The 21302-nt window shown below is 44.8% G+C and overlaps 1 protein-coding gene across 1 annotated transcript in view; it reads right to left on the bottom strand.

Moving 5' to 3' along the window:
* Positions 1-21302, bottom strand: part of LOC144930624 (uncharacterized) — a 459911-nt gene that overhangs the window by 252290 nt on the left and 186319 nt on the right. The gene's annotated exons all lie outside the window — the stretch shown is intronic.

Raw genomic sequence — 21302 nt, 5'->3', positions numbered from 1 at the left:
GCCCTATAAAAGGGCTGTGAACCGGGAGCTTAAAGAGACTCTTCCTCTAGCTGTAGAGAGAGAAGGACCTGGCTTCCTGGAGCTGAGGAGGGTACTGGAGTGGAGCAGGGCTGGGGAAAGGCCAGAGGAGCTGGAGAGCTCCAGCCTGGAGAACCCCCAGGCTGCAGGCCTTGCTGAAGGCCCAAAGCAGGTACTGGGGTTGCAGAGGGGCAGCCCAGGGTTAGACAAAGGCAGCAAGTCCAAACCCTCCTTGCTGATGATGAGTGGCTTACAGACTGCAGTCTGCCTCAGTGAGTGGGGACTAGATGGTGAATGGCAGTAGCCACTGAGGCAAGGTGGGGATAGAGGGTTGGGGGTTCCCCTGGGTGGGGAAACCCAGATTGTGGGTTACTGCTGGGGAAACCAATAGCATTACAGATAAGGTGCAGAGTGGTTTTAGGGGAGGAAGATGTTGAAAAGGCACGTGATGTGCTATGGAGGAGAGGCTTGCTATACAGAGTAGGTGTAATAGGGATAAGGAGAAGAATGTATGGGTGGATTAGAGAATTTTGGAGTAAAAGGGCCTGTAGCGAGGTGGGACTCACCAGTGCGGTGCCTCCTGCTGGTCATCTCAGGAATTAGCTCTTCCAGCCCCGAGTGCCCTCCGCAGGCCGGTGTCTCACCTGTCTCTGGCCCCCATGTCCCTCCCGGACCTCTTATAACTGCCATTTTGCACTCCTCATTCCACCACAGAAGTGAGGTTTTGGGGTACTTCAGTAACCTAGTCTGGCTACAGAAGCTGCTGCTAGTAATCCTTTTGTTACATTATCACTAAAATTTTGTCATCACTCACAATGATTATTCACAAATTCAGTACATTTACTTGTAAATAGCTCCCAGTTAGCTTTCTTAAACTTAAAGGTGAGTAATTTTCCATTACCTTCAACCTTACCTTGCCCTTGAAAAGTAATGAGCACAGGGAAATGATTTCTCCCCATTCCTTCTTCCTTGTATATTTTCTATTTGCATATACTTCTAATACCTTCTGTTATAATTCCCAGGTCTAAGCAGGAAAAACTACTATCTGCTGCATTTAAATCTGGTTGGGGTACAGCTGTTTAAAACCAGTGACCTCTAAGCATGAACCATTTATCAGTTGTCTTGCTTCCCCACAATTTATTATGACTATTTAGGTCATGACATGTAGTATATGATCTTTTAGTATTCTTCACTGTTTCTTGTTGCTCTGAACTTTCTAATTCCCACATAAATTAAGGATTTATAGTGTCTATAAAGAAATATTAGTCTTCTGCATTGTGACCTCAACAGCATCATAGTTGAGGCTTAATTCTTCATTCTCTACTGCTATGTAGTGTATTCTTTCCCTTATGAAAGTACAAACTCCTCCTCCTTGTCCTAGTTTTCAGTCTTGCCTAAAGGCAATATACTGTGGAATTTGAAAAGCAAGCTTTTCAACCAACCATGTTTCCTGGACATATGCGCTGACTCCGTGGGTGCTCCTGGGCTGGAGCACCCACAGGGAAAAATTAGTGGGTGCTCTGCACCCACCGGCAGCCAAGCTCTCCTCCCCGCCTCACCTTTGCTCTGCCTCCGCCCCGAATGTGCCGCGTCCCTGCTCCTCTGTCTAACTCCCAGTGCTTGCTGCTGCCAAACAGCTGTCTGGCAGCATAGCAGGCTCTGGGAGGAGCAGCAGGAACGTGGCGTGCTCAGGAGATGAGGTGGGGATTTGGGGAAGGAGTTGGAATAGGAGCAGGGAGGAGCAGAGTTGGGGTGGGGACTTTAGGGAAGGGGTTGGAATGGGGGCAAGGGAGGGGTGGAGTCAGGGCAGGGGGCAGCGGCGGGGTCAAGCACTCACCAGCACGAGCAGAAGTTGGCGCCTATGTTCCTGGATACATAAAACATCTGGTTTAGTTTTCATTTCCAGGATATTTTCTTGACCATGTGCTATCAGACTGTGCATTCCAACAAGATTGTGATCCCCATACTAGTCATATTCATGCAATTTTGAATGAAGGTAATGGTGAAATATGGTCCATCGACAAGTTGCTAACATACAAGTATTTTTCCACTGCCCTTGCTATAGTTTTCATTTTTTTATTCCCCCCAACCCCGCTGCCTCATTTGTGATGGACACTTTATCACTTCTATCATAAATGCAATAAACCTTTCTTTTTTTCATTACTGGTAGATCATTGCCTATTCCTTCTGCACTGTTTAGCCTCATTCTACAAAGAACATTTGTGTCTGCAGGTCCCCTTTTCCTGTGCTGATTGTCTCTTCCTTCTCCTCCTGATGCTTTGAGTATCCTTACAGCTTCTGCAACTTTTGACTTCATCTCTTTAGCTTCCTTTCCATGATATACCCGCTATATGTTGGATTGTAATTACCACTGCAATTACTAGATTTGACCTCTTTCCCTTCTATGTAATTTTCATAAGAGTATTCTCCCCCACACTTACTGCATCTTGTTTTCCCTTTACAGACAGCTACAACTTGCCCATACCGTTGGTACTTATAACAAGAGCTGGTTTGCTCTGAGAGTATAGTATTGTCATCAAATTTAAGTACACCATCACCACTGTGAGTCTGAATCCAACCCAGGGCAGAAATCTGAAATAAGAAAGAGGGAATCTACCTCTGTCAAAGGGTATATTTTATTTTGGAGACATGTAATCTGTGTACAGCAGATTAGTTAAGAGGCCTTGAAACTATTATTTGAAAAGGGGTGGTGGTGGGGAACAGTACAAGCAAATGCTTACTGGGAGGGGAGAGTGATTGGTTGGAAGAGTAGGTGGGAATGGGGGGAAAGGGATTGGGTGGTCAGGTGATGGGGAGATGTGGGACAGAAGACATACGGATGAGTCTTCTCATCCATGGAGAATAGTGGCAGCCCTACATTCCCCTTCTATGTGCCACAATCTGGGGGCACCCCGCTCATCTACTGAGGTGTGACCCCCCCCCTTTCCCTGCCATAACAGGGCAGGACTCACCACCACAGCACCTCTTGCTGGCAGTACTGGGAATTAGCTCTTGGTTGCCAGTGCACCTTCCTCTAGTGGTGTCTCAGCACTGTCACTTCTGCTCCACCTCTAAGACCCATGTGACTCCCCGGACCACAGCATCCTCTTCTGGGCTCAGACCTCTAGCTGTGCCCCACTCTGCTTTCTCCCACATTCCAGGGGAACTGGCTGCCTAGTCCATCCACTTGCTGCTGTGGCCTCCTGCAGCTTTTGGTCTAGCCCCTCATCTCCAGGGGCAAATTGCAGTCCGAATACTGGCCACACCCCTCTGTGGCAAGTGGGGGAAAAGCGGGGGAGGGACCCAGACCCACCCGCTACTCCAGGCTCTGACCCAGGGACCCTATAGCCAGCGGTCACATGCTGCAGCTCCTCCAACTCCCACCACCTATTTCCCTGGGCTACTTCCCCATAGCCCTAGCACCTTCCTGGCCCTCTGTATCAGGGGTCTCAGTCTGGCAGTCCTCAGGCTGGAGCTTCCTATTGCTCCCCTGCCCAACACTGTGCTATCTAAGGGCTCTTCTGAGGCAGCCAGTCCTTCTCCCTTACACTCTCAGGAGAGACTGAATCATAGAATCATAGAATATCAGGGTTGGAAGGGACCCCAGAAGGTCATCTAGTCCAACCCCCTGCTCAAAGCAGGACCAATTCCCAGTTAAATCATCCCAGCCAGGGCTTTGTCAAGCCTGACCTTAAAAACCTCTAAGGAAGGAGATTCTACCACCTCCCTAGGTAACGCATTCCAGTGTTTCACCACCCTCTTAGTGAAAAAGTTTTTCCTAATATCCAATCTAAACCTCCCCCACTACAACTTGAGACCATTACTCCTTGTCCTGTCATCTGCAACCATTGAGAACAGTCTAGAGCCATCCTCTTTGGAACCCCCTTTCAGGTAGTTGAAAGCAGCTATCAAATCCCCCCTCATTCTTCTCTTCTGCAGGCTAAACAATCCCAGCTCCCTCAGCCTCTCCTCATAACTCATGTGTTCCAGTCCCCTAATCATTTTTGTTGCCCTTCGCTGGACTCTCTCCAATTTATCCACATCCTTCTTGAAGTGTGGGGTCCAAAACTGGACACAGTACTCCAGATGAGGCCTCACCAATGTCAAATAGAGGGGAACGATCACGTCCCTCGATCTGCTCGCTATGCCCCTACTTATACATCCCAAAATGCCATTGGCCTTCTTGGCAACAAGGGCACACTGCTGACTCATATCCAGCTTCTCGTCCACTGTCACCCCTAGGTCCTTTTCCGCAGAACTGCTGCCTAGCCATTCGGTCCCTAGTCTGTAGCTGTGCATTGGGTTCTTCCATCCTAAGTGCAGGACCCTGCACTTATCCTTATTGAACCTCATCAGATTCCTTTTGGCCCAATCTTCCAATTGGTCTAGGTCCTTCTGTATCCTATCCCTCCCCTCCAGCGTATCTACCACTCCTCCCAGTTTAGTATCATCCGCAAATTTGCTGAGTGCAATCCACACCATCCTCCAGATCATTTATGAAGATATTGAATAAAACCGACCCTTGGGGCACTCCACTTGATACCGGCTGCCAACTAGACATGGAGCCATTGATCACTACCCGTTGAGCCCGACAATCTAGCCAGCTTTCTACACACCTTATAGTGCATTCATCCAGCCCATACTTCCTTAACTTTCTGACAAGAATACTATGGGAGACCGTGTCAAAAGCTTTGCTAAAGTCAAGAAACAATACATCCACTGCTTTCCCTTCATCCACAGAACCAGTAATCTCATCGTAAAAGGCGATTAGATTAGTCAGGCATGACCTTCCCTTGGTGAATCCATGCTGGCTGTTCCTGATCACTTTCCTCTCATGCAAGTGCTTCAGGATTGATTCTTTGAGGACCTGCTCCATGATTTTTCCAGGGACTGAGGTGAGGCTGACTGGCCTGTAGTTCCCAGGATCTTCCTTCTTCCCTTTTTTAAAGATTGGCACTACATTAGCCTTTTTCCAGTCATCCGGGACTTCCCCGGTTCGCCACGAGTTTTCAAAGATAATGGCCAGTGGCTCTGCAATCACAGCCGCCAATTCCTTCAGCACTCTCGGATGCAACTCGTCCGGCCCCATGGACTTGTGCACGTCCAGCTTTTCTAAATAGTCCCTAACCGTCTCTATCTCCACAGAGGGCTGGCCATCTCTTCCGCATTTTGTGATGCCCAGCGCAGCAGTCTGGGAGCTGACCTTGTTAGTGAAAACAGAGGCAAAAAAAGCATTGAGTACATTAGCTTTTTCCACATCCTCTGTCACTAGGTTGCCTCCCTCATTCAGTAAGGGGCCCACACATTCCTTGGCTTTCTTCTTGTTGCCAACATACCTGAAGAAACCCTTCTTGTTACTCTTGACATCTCTGGCTAGCTGCAGCTCCAGGTGCGATTTGGCCCTCCTGATAACATTCCTACATGCCCAAGCAATATTTTTATACTCTTCCCTGGTCATATGTCCAACCTTCCACTTCTTGTAAGCTTCTTTTTTATGTTTAAGATCCGCTAGGATTTCACCATTAAGCCAAGCTGGTCGCCTGCCATATTTACTATTCTTTCGACTCATCGGGATGGTTTGTCCCTGTAACCTCAACAGGGATTCCTTGAAATACAGCCAGCTCTCCTGGACTCCTTTCCCCTTCAAGTTAGTCCCCCAGGGGATCCTGGCCATCCGTTCCCTGAGGGAGTCGAAGTCTGCTTTCCTGAAGTCCAGGGTCCGTATCCTGCTGCTTACCTTTCTTCCCTGCGTCAGGATCCTGAACTCAACCAACTCATGGTCACTGCCTCCCAGATTCCCATCCACTTTTGCTTCCCCCACTAATTCTACCCGGTTTGTGAGCAGCAGGTCAAGAAAAGCGCCCCCCCTAGTTGGCTCCTCTAGCACTTGCGCCAGGAAATTGTCCCCTACGCTTTCCAAAAACTTCCTGGATTGTCTATGCACCGCTGTATTGCTCTCCCAGCAGATATCAGGAAAATTAAAGTCGCCCATGAGAATCAGGGCATGCGATCTAGTAGCTTCCGTGAGCTGCCGGAAGAAAGCCTCATCCACCTCATCCCCCTGGTCCGGTGGTCTATAGCAGACTCCCACCACTACATCACTCTTGTTGCACACACTTCTAAACTTAATCCAGAGACACTCAGGTTTTTCTGCAGTTTCGTACCGGAGCTCTGAGCAGTCATGCTGCTCCCTTACATACAGTGCTACTCCCCCACCTTTTCTGCCCTGCCTGTCCTTCCTGAACAGTTTATAACCATCCACTGCCCCTGCTCTGAGCAGCCATTCTTACATGGCTCCCCCAGCCCTGAGTGGCTGTTCCAACAATCCTTCTCCTGACTCTCCACAGGCCCTCCTCCCATTGCTTGGGTTTTGCGCAGCCTCCAAAGGGCTGCTTTAACCCTCCATCTACCTGTGTGGGGCAGCTGCCCCACCACACCTGCTTATCTCAGGGGTCTGAGCCCCTCCCCTGTTTTAGCTGGCATCTGGGGGTCCTGAGCCCACTTCCTGCCCTTGTGTATTTCCGATATGAGGGGTCCCTGCCCATCTGTGGGGGTCTGACCCTCCTTTCTTACCTCACAATGTGAGCCAGGTTCTGGGTGGGGCTTGCCTTTCTGGAGGTGTCTGAGCCCCTCTCCTTATCCCACCTCATGTAAGCTGGAATCTGTGGTGGCTAAGGGGGCTTAAGCCCATCTCTCTATCCCACTCCTGATGTGAGCCAGGATCTAGGGAAGCCCTGCTTGGGGGCGGCAGGAGAGAGATAGGAGCTTAGACTATAGATTCCAAGGCCAGAAGGGATCATTTTGATCACCTAGCTTTACCTCCTGTTTAACCCAGACCTTCCCCAAAAATAATTCCTAGTGCATATCTTGTAGGAAAACAGCCAATCGTCATTTAAAAATTGACAGTGATGGAGAATCCAACATGACCCTTGGCAAATTGTTCCAATGGTTCATTATCCTCACTGTTAAAAATCTGCTTTTTGAATATGCCTAGCTTCAACTTCCAGCCATTGGATCATGTTATACCTTTCTCCACTAGACTGAAGAGCCCATTATTAACTATTTGGTCCCCATACAGGTACTTACAGACTGTCATGAAGTCATCCTTTAATATTCTCTTTGTTAAGCTAAATAGATTGAGCTCTTTGAGTCTATCCCTATAAGACATGTTTTCTAATCTTTTAATCATTCTCGTGACTTTTCTGAGCCCCTGCAATTTATCAACATCCTTCTTGAATTGCAATTATGGGGCACCTGATCCAGAGGGGCTGCAGGGACCATGACGATTTCTTGGAGGCTAGATTATTGTGGGACATAGAAAGAAACAATTCAAGGTGGTGGTGGTTCATGGAGCAGCTGCAGATGGTGGAGTACCAGTTCTGTACCTGAGAAACAAGCACTGAATGGTGGGATCACATTGTAATACAGGTTTGGGATGATGAGCAATGGCTGCAGAACTCTTGGATGCATAAGGCCACATTCACGGATCTGTGTGCTGAGCTCGGCCCAGCCCTCCAGTGCAGTGACACCAAAATGAGATCTGTCTGACAGTGGAGAAGTGAGTGGCGATCGCTCTGTGGAAACTTTCAACGCCCGATTGCTACTGATCAGTTAGGAATCAATTTGGCATTAGGAAAATGCTCTGTGGGGGTGGTTGTGATGTAAGTGTGCGGGGCTATTCATCTCATCCTGCCATAGAGGACTGAGACTCTGGGCAATGTGCAGGACCTAGTGGATGGTTTTGCAGCAGTGGGGTTCCCAAACTGTGGTGGGGTGATAGATGGCATGCATATCCCTATTTTGGCCCCAGAGCACCTTGCCACAATGTACATCAACAAAAAGGGCTATTTTTTCTGTGGTACTGCATGTGCTGGTGGGTCATTAGGAATAGTTTACCAACATCAATGTGGGCTGATCAGGGCAGGTGCATGACAAGCACAACTTCAAGGACGCAGGCCTGTCCAGAAAGCTGCAAACAGGGACTCTCTTTCCAGACTGATGAATTACGAGTGGGGATGTTGAAAAGCCAGTAGTGATCCTGGGAGACCCAGCCTACCCCTTACTCCCATGGCTCATGAAGCCATACACTGGCCACCTTGACAGCAGCAAGGAGAGCTTCAACTCCAGGCTCAGCAGGTGCAGAATGACAATTGAATGTGTCTTTGGCTGTTGGAAAGGTTGCTGGCACTCTCTAGTCATGAGATTAGACCTCAGTGGAAAAAAATATCCCAATGGTGTGTGCTTCATAATACCTGTGAAGCAAAGGGAGAAAAGTTTCCATCAGGGTGGATGGCAGAGGTGCAATGGCTGTCTGTTGATTTTGAGCAACCCGATACTCTGGCTATAAGGAGAACTCAACGCAGAGCTATTTGGCTCAGGGAGGCTTTGAAAGACTATTTCAATAGTGTGCTGTACCTGGCATTGCTGTTTTGCATCCCGGTATGAACCTTGTAATGAGTGCTGTGTGTGCAGTATTCTAACATTGCAAATGCACCTACTGCTATTATCAGTGAATGATGTCAGCTCCAACAGCATATGTTGTGAACTAATGAGGACGAATTAAGTTTCCATAAATAGACTTTTATTCCAAACCCATGCAAACAGACCCGCTCATAACTGAATAAAACTTAATAAATAAAGGAGAAAGAACAGTCCTTTCCATTTCACAATCACATACACTGACCTGTGAGACATGGTTGGTGTATTTGCAGCTGTGATTGCCTGTACTCTCCCCAGAGATGGAGTGGAAGGGGTAGTGCAGTGGCCCTGGACACCATGAGGAGGGTGGAGGGGCATCCGGGAATGCTATTCTCTGTGGGGTACAGAGGGAGGATAGCACGGGACTGTTAAACCAGAAGGTTAACAAGAGTCTGCAGCATCTCTGTTTGCTGCTTGAGAAGCATCTCCTGATGCACGTTCTTCTTTTCCTGTGCCTTTCTCCTCTCCACGCTATCCTTGGCCATGCTCTCTGTAAGGGCAATCCTCCAAGCCCTGTGCTCGGTAGCCAAAGCACCAGAGGCTTGCAGGCTCTCTTGGAATATGTCATCCCACTTCTCTTCCTTCTCTTCATTATCTGACTGAGCTGCTCTACAGGCATGGATGGAGAGACCCTCAAGGCCACATTTCCAGCTACAAAAGGTACAATGCACAGAGGTACAACTGTGCATGTATTCACGAGATAAATGGAAACTTAGTACACTGAACTCGCTCCTCTTGATCCACACTAGTTACAAACATTACATTTTCACCTCTTCTTGGGATTGATAGCGCATGGGGACAGTCCCAGCCATGGTGAATAGGGCCCGGTGCGGGGGCAGGGGCGAGTTGATGCAATAAGCTGGGGAATTGGTCATTGGCCTGAGTATATGTGGATAGGACAATTGAACTGAATACTAGCACCGTTTTCCACAGGCAGTGGTGATTTTAGTGGATATCTCACTCTTGAGAGTAACGAGGGCTGAAAGGGAGCAGCTCCTGCATATGTCTGGCTGCAGATCTGGTCCGCATGCTGCTAGCTTGTGTGCTGCAATGGTGTCTGAAGTAATTGCTGAGGGGCATGGGAAAGCGTCCTACCGTGATGGAAGAAATAAGGCAGCCTCCCCAGAATCCTTTGACAGAGAATTGCCGATTACCTCCAGGAAAGTTTCCTCAAGGGCTCCGTGGAGGATTCACGGGACATCCCAGTGCACATTTCTGCAAGAACCCCTCTGCCTAACTGTACAGGGGAATGAGAAGCAGATAGCAACTCTACCTTTATTTGGTTATTTCACTACCTCTTCTACCATGATTAATAAAGAGTAAATGAACAGATGTGTCCCTGCAATATCAAAGCAAATTGCTTACTTACTAGAGGTTCCTTCTCTTACATGAGGCTCGCCCATGCTGGACTGTAGGGACTGACTCAATTGCCCTGAAGCCAAAAACAGGTCCTAGCTCGCTGCGCCATGAATCCCTGGTTGCCTGTCCCCCATACTCCTCTTCCTCTTTGTCCAACACCTCTTCCTGACTGTTCACTCGGGGGACCTGTGACTCTGGCTCCTCTGAAGTAGCCACAAGGCTTTTGGGGGTGGGGTCTCTGCCCAGGATGACATGCAGCTCTTTGAAAAAGCAGCATGTCTGCAGCTCAACACCAGCATGACTGTTAGCATCCCTCGCCTTCTGGTACACCTGCCGTGGCTGCTTGGCTTTCATGCAGCACTGCTGCACATCCCTCTTGTAGCCCTTCTCCCCCATGCCCCGAGCAATCTGCTTGTAGATGTCCATGTGTCTACGGTTGGCTGGCTACCTGCACAGCATCTTCTCCCCACAGATCCAGCGGATCTACCTCCTCCTGTGTACTCCAAGCACGAGTGCATCTGCAGCATGGAACTGGCATGAGGAGCTGGGTGAGCTCTCCACGCTGGGCAAAGAAGAAATGGATTTTCAAAAATTTATAGGGATTTAGAGGGAAGGGGTGTATATCTGTATAGCTGGCTGCCAGGCAGCAGAGTTCAAAAGGGTGATCAGAGTGGTCACAGTGGGGCATTGTGGGACACCACCTGGAAGCCACTAAAGTCAATGTAAGTAATTGTGTCTACTGACACTGCATCAATCTAACTATTTTGACGTAATCACTACACCTCTCACGGAGGTGGAGTTATTAAATTGGCATAGTAGGTGAGTTACATCAGCTGGAGCAACATTGTAGTGCAGATGCTTACAGAGTTAGGTCTTCATAAGCTGCCTTATGTCGATCTAACTCTGTACTGTAAATCAGGCCTAAGCGCTCTAAAGTCTGCCTGCTTACACAGCTTGCCTTGAAATTTGTTATGCCTCATGGGAGTGCAGGGTAGGGTTAGTAAGCCAAATGGGAGATCATTTAAGAAAGAGTTTCCTAAGATTCAGCCCCCAGGAAAAAAAAAACCAAGCATTTCATTAAGTTGAAGTTTGAAGACCACCCTGGGCAGAAATCTGAGAATGAACTGTAATCATTTGGGAAAAATCTACCTCTGTGAAGTCCGTTACATTTCTTAAAAAAATATCTGAGTACAGCAGAATATTTGGAAGGCAGCGAAAATATTTTTGAAAGGACCATATATTATACATGCAAACACTTGCTGGGATGGAAGGGGTGATTCAGGATGCAAGAGGAGGTGGGTTTAGGGGAGAGGAGTTTGGGTCTGCAGAAAGGACAGGAGTATTAGGGCAATGAATGGATGGTAGTTGAGGGAAGAAGGGTTAGGGGTTCAGGTAAGGGGTAGGGATTGGGGAAGTGCGAGGGAAGAGGCTGGTGAATAGGAGAAGTAGTAGAGGAAGTTGGTGGGTTAAGGGAGGGGGCTGTCTGCTCTGAATTCTCCCCTTCCATGTGTGTTCTGAGATATGAGGGATCCTGCTCCTCTTGGGGTGTCGGAGCACCTCTCCCAATCCCTCTATGTGAGCTGGGATCTGGAGTGAGGGGAATTAAGGTAACACAAATATAAACTTCATTTTCAGGATTTCAGATGTTAAGATACATATTCCTCTGGGTGGTGGTGGGGGGCAGGGGAGAACTGGCCAGTGTGTGTGCGGGAAGGGTCTGCTTTGGAGGAGGCACAGACTGGGAGGACCTGGGGTATGACTGAGGAAACCTGGCTGAAGCAGGAGTCCCAGCTGGGATTGGGTAGTGGGAACGAGGGGCCCAGCTCAGTGTGCAGCTCAGGCTAAATAACCAAGATACCATGCAGCCCTCCAGGAAGCTGCTGCCTGTGATGTTTGTATGCAGCAGCATAGGGCAGGAGACAGAAAATAGCAACTTATATGTTAATGGCTTCTATAGATGGGAAGGGGAGCAGGAGCTGGAAATGTTGGTGGGGGCGGTGCACTTCATGGTGCAGTGAATAGTGGGGTAGGGGGTGGAAAAGGAGAGAGACACACACTAGACTTCTCACATGCTTAAAGTCACTGTAACAAACATTGTTACTATTTTGGGACCATAGACCATCGATAAGAACATAAGAATGGCCCTATTGGGTCAGACCAGAGGTCCATCTAGCCCAGTATCTTGTCTTCCAGCAGTGGCCAGTGCCAAGTGCCCCAGAGGGAATGAACAGAACAGGTAATCATCAAGTGATCCATCCCCGGTCGCTCATTCCCAGCTTCTGAAAAACAGAGGCTAGGGACACCATTCCTGCCTATCCTAGCTAATAGCCATTGATGGACCTAGTTAGTTTTTTTTAACCCTGTTATGGTCTTGGCCTTCACAACATCCTCTAGCAAGGAGTTCCACAGATTGACTGTGCGTTGTGTGAAGAAATACTTCCTTTTATTTGTTTTAAACCTGCTGCCTATCAATTTCATTGTGTTAAGAGAAGTAGTAAACAACACTTCCTTATCTACTTTCTCTACACCAGTCATGATTTTATAGACCTCAATCATATCTCCTCTTAGCCCTCTTTTCCAACCTGAAAAGTCCCAGTCTTACTAATCTCTCCTCATACAAAGCCGTTCTATACCCCTAATAATTTTTGTTGCCATTTTCTGAACCTTTTTCAATTCATCTTTTTGGAGATGGGGTAACCATATCTGCACATAATTTTCAAGATGTGGGCATACCATGGATTTATATAGAGGCAACATGCTATTTTCTGTCCTATTATCCATCCCTTTCTTAATTATTCCCAGCATTCTGTTGGCTTTTTTGACTGCCGTTGCACATTTAGTGGATGTTTTCAGAGAACTATCCACAGTGACTCCAAGATCTCTTTTTTGAGTGGTAACAGCTAATTTAGACCCCATCATTTTATATGTATAGTTGGGATTATGCTTTCCAATGTGCATTACTTTGCATTTATCAACATTAAATTTCATCTGCCGTTTTGTTGCCCATTCACCTGGTTTTGAGAGATTCTTTTGTAGCTCTTCACAGTCTGCCTGGGTCTTAACTATCTTTAGTAATTTTGTATTATCTGCAAATTTTGCCATCTCTCTGTTTACCCCTTTTTCCAGATCATTTATGAATATGGTGAATAGGACTGGTCCCAGAACAGACCCTTGGGGGACACCACTATTTACCTCTTTCCAGTCTGAAAACTGACCATTTATACCTACCCTTTGTTTCCTATCTTTTAACCGGTTACCAATCCATGAGAGCCCCTTCCCTCTTATCCCGTGGCAGCTTACTTTGCATAAGAGACTTTGGTGAGGGACCTAAGATGAGACTTTTCTCACCAACCCTGAATAATTACACATTGTAAACATTTCAATGCATGACCGTTATCCCCATTCCACTATTACAAAATGTATAGGAGGTGGGAGGAGCACTGAGGAATCACACAGGCCTGGTTGACACTAAAAATTTTGATCAACTGTCATACCCCTGAGCACTGTAGCTACACACTGACCTAACCCTTTGTGTAGCTGCAGCTAGGCCAGTGGAAGAATGCTTCCATTGAACTAGCTACCAAGGCTCGGGGAGGAGGAATTCCTACAGAGATAGAAAAACCCCTTCCATTGGTGTAGGAAGCATCTGCACTATGTTTCTATAGCCGCATAGCCACAACGCCATAGCTGTGCCACTCTATTCCTGTTGTGTAGAGATGGCCATAGCAACCACGTGGCCTAAAGACCACTGGACTGCAACTATTACTAGCTCTGCCACTGGCCTTTTGGGTGACCTTGGGCAACTCACTTCACCCCTCTGCCTCAGTTCCTCTTTGTTAAAAGGGGATAATGATGTAAAGTTCTTTGAGATCTGCTGATGAAAAGCACTATATCAAAGCTAAGTCTTTTGATCATTACCTAGCTCTACAGTAGCATATCAACTGCAAACCCAGGTGAAACTACAACTGCCTAAATGTCCACTAACTCCTACCAACAAACATTTCCCTTTCTGTTTAAAAAACCTAGGAAATAAAATGGCAAAAAAGTTCATTAGTGCAGAGCTAAGGTTGCCCAGCGGGAGCTCATGCCCTTCCACAATGCTGAGTTCAGCAAAACTTAAACTTCTGAAAATCGGATAATACAGAATTAAAGTAAATACCCACACAACCTTAACTCTGCCCTCTTTGAGCCATACTCCAATTGCCCATAACACACACACTCCTACTCTGCCTTTTCACTGTAATGGACAGGCACAACATGCACTTGCCCAACTACACTCAACCATTGAACCTATCCCCCGAGATCATACCACACTTGTAAAATTTAACAACCATATCATAACCTTTTCCAATCCCTTCATATTTGCACACAAGATACCTATACTATACCTAAACCTATACCTCCCCTACCCATCATTAAATCCACACACTGTTCTCATATCTCAACTCAGTACTCAGAATAGCCATGGCAAGAAGACCCCAGTGCCTTGCTATTGACACAATCTATCCAATTCAATTCTGTATTGAAATGATGCAGACTGGAACCTCAGGGTACACATGCACCTCAAAGGAAAGATCCTTTGATAACACACAGGTGGGGACTCAGACCCAGATCTTCTCATATCACACCTCTTCCTACCTGCTCCAGCTTATTCCTCCATCATTCAATACACCTATACCGAACACAGTAAATGCAGCTGCACTGAATGTAGATAACTCCCAGTGTCTCTTGCCAGCTGGGACGTGGAGGGGAGAGAGTTAAGGTTGTTTGGGCATTTACCTTATCTTCATTTCCTGACTCTTGGAAGTTTGAATTTTGTTGAACAAAATATTCTGGAAGGGCACAGGTGATTGCCAGACAACCTTAACAATGCACTAATAATATTTTGCTATTTTTTTTCTGCTCCAGCTTCCTTCTGCCTGAATTACTGATCAGAAGCTTAAACCCTATTTAACACAATCTGTCAACAAAATCAAATAAGATGTCATGTGATTTTTAAGTAGTTAAGATTTTTCATTATTTCACATATATCCAATTTGATTTTGTAGGAAAATACTTTCTTTTTTAGGGTAGGGAGAGTGGAAAGTTTTACTCCTATCATTAATACCAATATTAGTATATGGAACAAGGAGACGTAGTGCTGTAATTAACAATATTTAATAGACTACGAGTACCATTTTAGAAAATTACCACCAACACACACTCAGCAACAACAGCACTAAAAGCAAAAGATCATTAGGCTCCAGAAGTAGAAATCCTAAGAAAGAAGCTGCATTTAGTTAGCAAGAATGATGAACCAGACAGGCCTGATGATTCAGATTAATCATCTCACTTAAAACAAAGAAGGGGAAAAAATCTATTGAAAATAGATTTACTTTGCAGCTAAACAGAAAATGCCTCTCATTCTATCATTACTTAGAACTAAAGATTGTTGTTTCATCTGAGACGTGACTTTACTGCTCATGGTGTATAAAAATAAATTATCACAAAACTACTGACCTATCATGTTCGCAGGAAGTATCTCTAAAGAAAAAATGAAAATAAAAGGAAATGTAAATGAATCAAGAAGCCAACAGCAGATAGAAGAGAATTTTTAGTTATATAGCATCCTCCATACTTACAGTACAAAAAAGCACTTTAGAAACTGATAAGCTACATAGAGCGCACATGATCAGCCAAATAATAGCACAAAGAGAACGTTGGACTTTGAAAACCTCTTAGTGAGAGAATGCTTGTTTGGCCAGTGAACTTTTCTTGAGAAGTGCTAATACTTTTAACAGCTAACTGGACATACACCAGAGAGAAGCAGAGGAGAACTTGATTAAAAGGGACACTGTCAACTTGAAATCTAGTCCCTTTTAAAAAATTGGATAAAATAAAATTCAGATACGACACCCACCCTTTTAGTCCCCCTGATATTTTTTGTGATTTTTTACAGCCACATCATCCTACTTTTAAAAATATTTTTTCTCTTCCATGCCGTTGTGTGAAAGATTCATTCAAACAACAAGGGAAGTTATTTATAGTAAAACTGATTGTACACAATGCCCCTGATTCAGGGAAGTATCCCTAGTCAAGAAATCACTTAAGCACATGCTTAAAGCCCCAATGAAGTAGTTTATGGCATCAGAGTTCAGGGCAACTGCAGTGTTATTCCCCTTCTTTGGTCCAGCAAGGGTACTAACTCTAGGCTTCTGGCTTCCGAGCTCTTGGCTGTCTTGGGTGGAGACATGTCTCTCTCTCTTCTGTTTGCAGTATTTTCAGGCTGTACAGTCCCCTGATTGTATTGTGATATCCCCAGCAAAAGACAGGTTGCCTAAGCAGGCTTCTTTTGCCTTCTCTTCAGAAATGGTACACAGTGTAATTGTCATGGGTATACATTAAGACACTTTTTTTTTTTTTGGATATTTTCTACATTTTCAAATATATTGTTTTCAGTTACAACACAGAATACAAAGTGTACCGTGCTCACTTTATATTTAATTAATGCATTCTTTTTTTAACAATTATCAGCATGGAAGCATATCCTCTGGAATGGTGGCCGAAACATGAAGGGGCATACGAATATTTAACATAACTGGCACGTAAATACTTTGCAACGCCGGCTACAAAAGTGCCATGCAAATGCCTGTTCTCACTTTCAGGTCACATTGTAAATAAGACGTGGACAGCATTATCTCCTGTAAATGTAAATAAATTTGTTTGTCTAAGTGATAGTTTTACATTGTTTTGTTTTTGAGTGCAGTTATGTAACAAAAAAAATCTACTTTTGTAAGTTGCACTTTCATGATAAAGAGATTGCACTACAGTACTTTTATGAAGTGAACTGAAAAATACTATTTTGTTTGCCATTTTTTAAAGTGCAATTATTTGTAATAAAAATAATATAAAGTGAGCACTGTCAACTTTGTATACTATGTTGCAATTGAAATCAATATATTTAAAAATGTAAAACATCCAAAAATATTGAATACATTTCAATTGGTATTCTATGGTTTAACAATGCAATTAATCGTAATTAATTTTTTTGAGTTACTCACATGAGTTAACTGTGATTAATCGACAGCCCTACTAATATTCTGTACTGCAGAGTCAGCTCCAGATATGAACTCAATATCATTCCCTAGACTGCTATGCAAGTGCTGTTTGGATTAAGTAATTAAGTTTGGATCAACTACTTTGTGTTTGATGGGAGCAGTATTGTTAATGTACTGGTGACAAGCAATCCTGAAAATTCATGGCTGCAAAAAATATTTCCACTACCTCTAGAGGAGCATCCTGAAAATCCTTGGTTGTAAAAGGATAAGAAACAGACCCAAGGTTAGATGGTCTATATTCTGTGCTAGGAGTTAGTTACTTTGGGACTCCTCTCATCCCAATGTACATGATCATACTCTACATGGACAGACTGTTCTCTCTTGGTAGTTTATCCCCTTCTTATTCCACATAATATAGGGTAAACACAACAGCTGAAAGAAGAAATGTCCTTATTTTGGCTTAAATACAGACTAACACGGCTGTTACTCTGACAGCTTTAAGAACACAGGACTGTTCAGGAAGCTGCAAGTGTAACCCACACACCTCCTGGGTGTGCCCATTTGGTGGCACCAAGACCACTTAGAGCAGGGGTGGGCAAACTTTTTGGCCTGAGGGCCACATCGGGGTTCCAAAACTGTATGGAGGGCCGGGGAGGGAAGGCTGTGCCTCCTCAAACAGCCTGGTCCCCGCCCCCTATCCTCTTGGTCATTGTGGGACAGCTACTGAAGCAGTGTTAGGGTAGCGTGTAAGATAAGAATAAGGATAATGACACCTGAAGATCTGCCCCACTGTCTGCTAAACCAAGATGATGAGGAGGCAAAACCTGGCATATTTGATTGAGGAGGACATGAAGCTCTTTGGCAGCCTAACTCCATTAGTTTTTTTTCTCTGAAACTGCTCAGCACTTTTTTCACTTTAATTTGTTCATGAGGAGTTTGCTGACAAGAATGAATGAAGTAAGAGCATCAGCTGTCCCTGGATCAGTTTTCTTTCTGATAAAATGCCTGTATCACTCCTGCTTTGAATGAAAACCTATCATCTCTCCCTTTTCTGCTTGGTTAGATATTTGCCTGAGCTGTGGAGTTCAGATCCAGACCCAAATCTGAATTTTCCCAAACTCTGGGGTGTTCAATTTCAGTGCCCTTTTCACAGGTCCCTTACAGAGATATGCCTCAGGCATGACAGCATCCAGAACCAGAAACCATTCAGATTCCACAGCAAGAGGTAATGTATAAAAGCATAGATAGATCATCAAAATTCATGAAGAGGAGCTGGTGGGTGCATCTAGTGTTCTTGTCCTGACCCATCCCTAGGTCTGGTAAAATTTTTTTAACAGCCCTATTAATAATAATATCTTACATTTAGATAGTATCTCTCATCCTGAAGTTGCCAAAAGCCTTTATGAACTATATACATGCACCAATCAATCAATTGATGCAACCACCTTTGAGATGAGAAGCACCAAACGGACAATTTGCACACAGGAATAAATGAGGGAGGAAATAAAATATTGCCTAATTGGTGAGCAGAGGAAAGTAAACTGCCAGGAGATCCTGAATGTCCATGTTGAGTAGACAGGACCCTCAGGTTTTAAGGGAGGGGTATGAAAAGAATTAGAAGTAAGTGAAGAAAACATAGCTTGTTGAATGTTTGAATTTGAATTACACCCGTACTTTCCTGAAATATATATGGCTATCTTCCAGGAACTGACAAAATACAATTCCTCTGGTCTGGTCAAGCTGTACTTGGCACAGGACCCAAAGGAGGGAATAACAAAAGTGGCTTTTTGTTGCTTCTCAATTGTGGGGCTGGCTGGGGATGCTTTGGACCTCAGCACAACTCTAAGCAGCTTCAGAGCTGCTCTAAATTGCCTGTGGTCTCCAAAGCTGTACTGGCAGCCATAATCACGGAGGTATAGCAATACATTGGCCATGCCCCCTTTTGTTCTGGGAATAACCTTTACAGTTAGCACTGGGGGGGGGGTGTAGTGTAGAACTGGTGTAGTGGTTCTATAGCACCCTGGAGGTTTTCTCTACATGGAAAAACTCATTTGGCCAATAAAGTTGAATTCACAGTCCCTCTGTGCCAGTAAAGCAGTACAAATGAGCCAGTGGGGCTATGAATCTGTCCTTCTGTTTCTTAGAGCAAGATTCTTCTGTTCTATTATTACACACCCACTTTATGGAAATATTTTTTCATTAATATTCACTGAGCACCGCCTGCTTTGCTTATAAATCCAAACACAAGTCAAGAGACATCTGTTTAATATAAGTCAGCACTTACAGGTTTGTGTGATTATATCTGATCTGTTTGATCTACCACGTCAGCACTGTTTGTTAACTGTAATTTTATCTGATGTGGAAAACTCTAGAATGCTTGCAAAAAGAAATCTCTCTATATATGCATTCCATTACATTGTAAAATAACAATTACTGTATGCTATGTTTTATTTCCTTTCTACACACAACAGCTCACTTTCCTGGGGAGTCCTCTAAGTAAGGGGAAATACTGGAAAGGTATGTTTGATTAAACATACCAATATTTGTAAAACAAATCCTCATTGGGTTTTTTTTGGGGGGGGAAGGGGGTGGGGCTAGACATGGGAGGACAAGAACTATATTTAATCATCCAGCAGCTAAAATTTATAGGACTGGGATAAAGAAATCTTGGACACCACAAGGCTTACCTTGTGGGGTTTCCTCTGTATACTGCCCCCCAGGAGCAAGGAATTTTGGAGCCCTTGAGGTGGCAGCGGGCCTGGTCTCCAAACTCTGTGGATCAGTACTAGGAAAGGAAGCTGCGACCTATGGTGTGCTATACCTTCCATTGTGATAGCTGAGAACTGCTCCCTCTCTGTTGCCATTGCCTTCTCTGCCTGCATCTATGCCACCCCTTCCCCTCTCCAATGGGGCTGCTGACATAGTGCAGGTTGGACAGTGTTAACTCCTATAAGCGTATTTTCCCTGATATCCTCTTGGTTCTGAGGGAAGCATACATAAATTTGTGGTCCACAACAAAACTCCTATTCATTTTAACGGTACAGGATCAGGCCATTTATGTCTGTAGATTATTTTTATTTTATAAATCAGCACTGCCAGTCCTTAGACTTCAGGCAGCAGCTGAAAGTGACAAAGGGAGGTCCTTCTCAGAGGCTTGCTACAGTGCAATCTATTGATCCCACTTGGTGGGATGAAAAAAATCAGAAGCAAATGTTCTGTAATTTAAAACCTTGTAATTTATTTCCCCAATTTGACATCTGTTGCATATAAACAGGAGCAGAAATGGAAACACAGAGCTCCAACTCTCAGCTATTGCCGACTGGTTTCTGATTCTTCATCCATGGAAAGAAACACTGGAATGGCAAACATAAGGTTAGGATTTTAAATGAGGAATTAATGAAAATGCTTCTTACTTTGTTGCCGCCCTTAATGTAGTTTCCATGGAAACAGGACTGGAAAGGCTGCCTGTAGCATATAGCTGGGAAGGAAATCTCTGCCTTGTCAGTTTCAGCTCTGAGCCCAAGTGATATTGCCAGATTTTTTTCCCTACTGTTTTTAGCACCTTAAATGAGAACAATGATTTCCCACAGGGCAATTTAGGTAACAATCATGATTTGGCCAGTTATGTTGGTTACTTGTGCACTTGGCCTATTTAATTCCTCTTTTTAAATTTTTACATTAGTTTGGTAGTGTCAGTAATGTATATTAGAACTATTGACTCATGACACCAGATTATTGAAAATGTCACTTGAGTTGAAGACATTCATTCCAAGTCATTTTTAAGTAGCGGCAGGTGCAGTCTGAGCATATGGCATGAGCTAGACACAACTCTGCCATTCACTCGCTTTTTGATGAATCACACTGGGCCTGGTGTTGAAAGGCACTGAGCTCTTCCTACCTTCTTGTGCTCATCACTTCACACTCAGTCCCTAAGCCTCAATTAACAATCATCTGTAAATCCTGCCGCTTGCAGAACTTCGAGATGCTAAATATCCTCCCCACTGAGTTCAAATAAGAGTGTCCACACAAAGACTTACACCGAAATAACTAAAAGTGGGAATTTACAAATAACTTAGTTGTTAGGGTTCTAGTTTCCAGGGAGACAAGCCCTGCATTTCACTTTCAGGCTTTTAGAGTTGCAATGCTGGGGTTTCAAACACAGCAGTGGGTGATTCTTTGTTTAAATATACGTGTACCTAGTGAGGTTTTACTTTAATTTGGGGAACTGTCACCAAAGTGTTCTAGTAAAAGCTTGCTTTTAACGTGAATTTTGGGCCAAATCTGAGTTGACAGTTCGAGCCTGATTCCACAGTCCTGCCCATGTTCTGGGGATGCTGTGAAGTAGCTGACTTTTACACTATTGACGTAAGGGTGACCAGATGTCCCGATTTTATAGGGACAGTCGTGATT

Source organism: Lepidochelys kempii, chromosome 1 (assembly GCF_965140285.1).
Source record: "Lepidochelys kempii isolate rLepKem1 chromosome 1, rLepKem1.hap1, whole genome shotgun sequence".
In the NCBI taxonomy this organism is placed as follows: domain Eukaryota; kingdom Metazoa; phylum Chordata; order Testudines; family Cheloniidae; genus Lepidochelys; species Lepidochelys kempii.
This window is presented reverse-complemented; position numbering and strand designations above follow the sequence as displayed.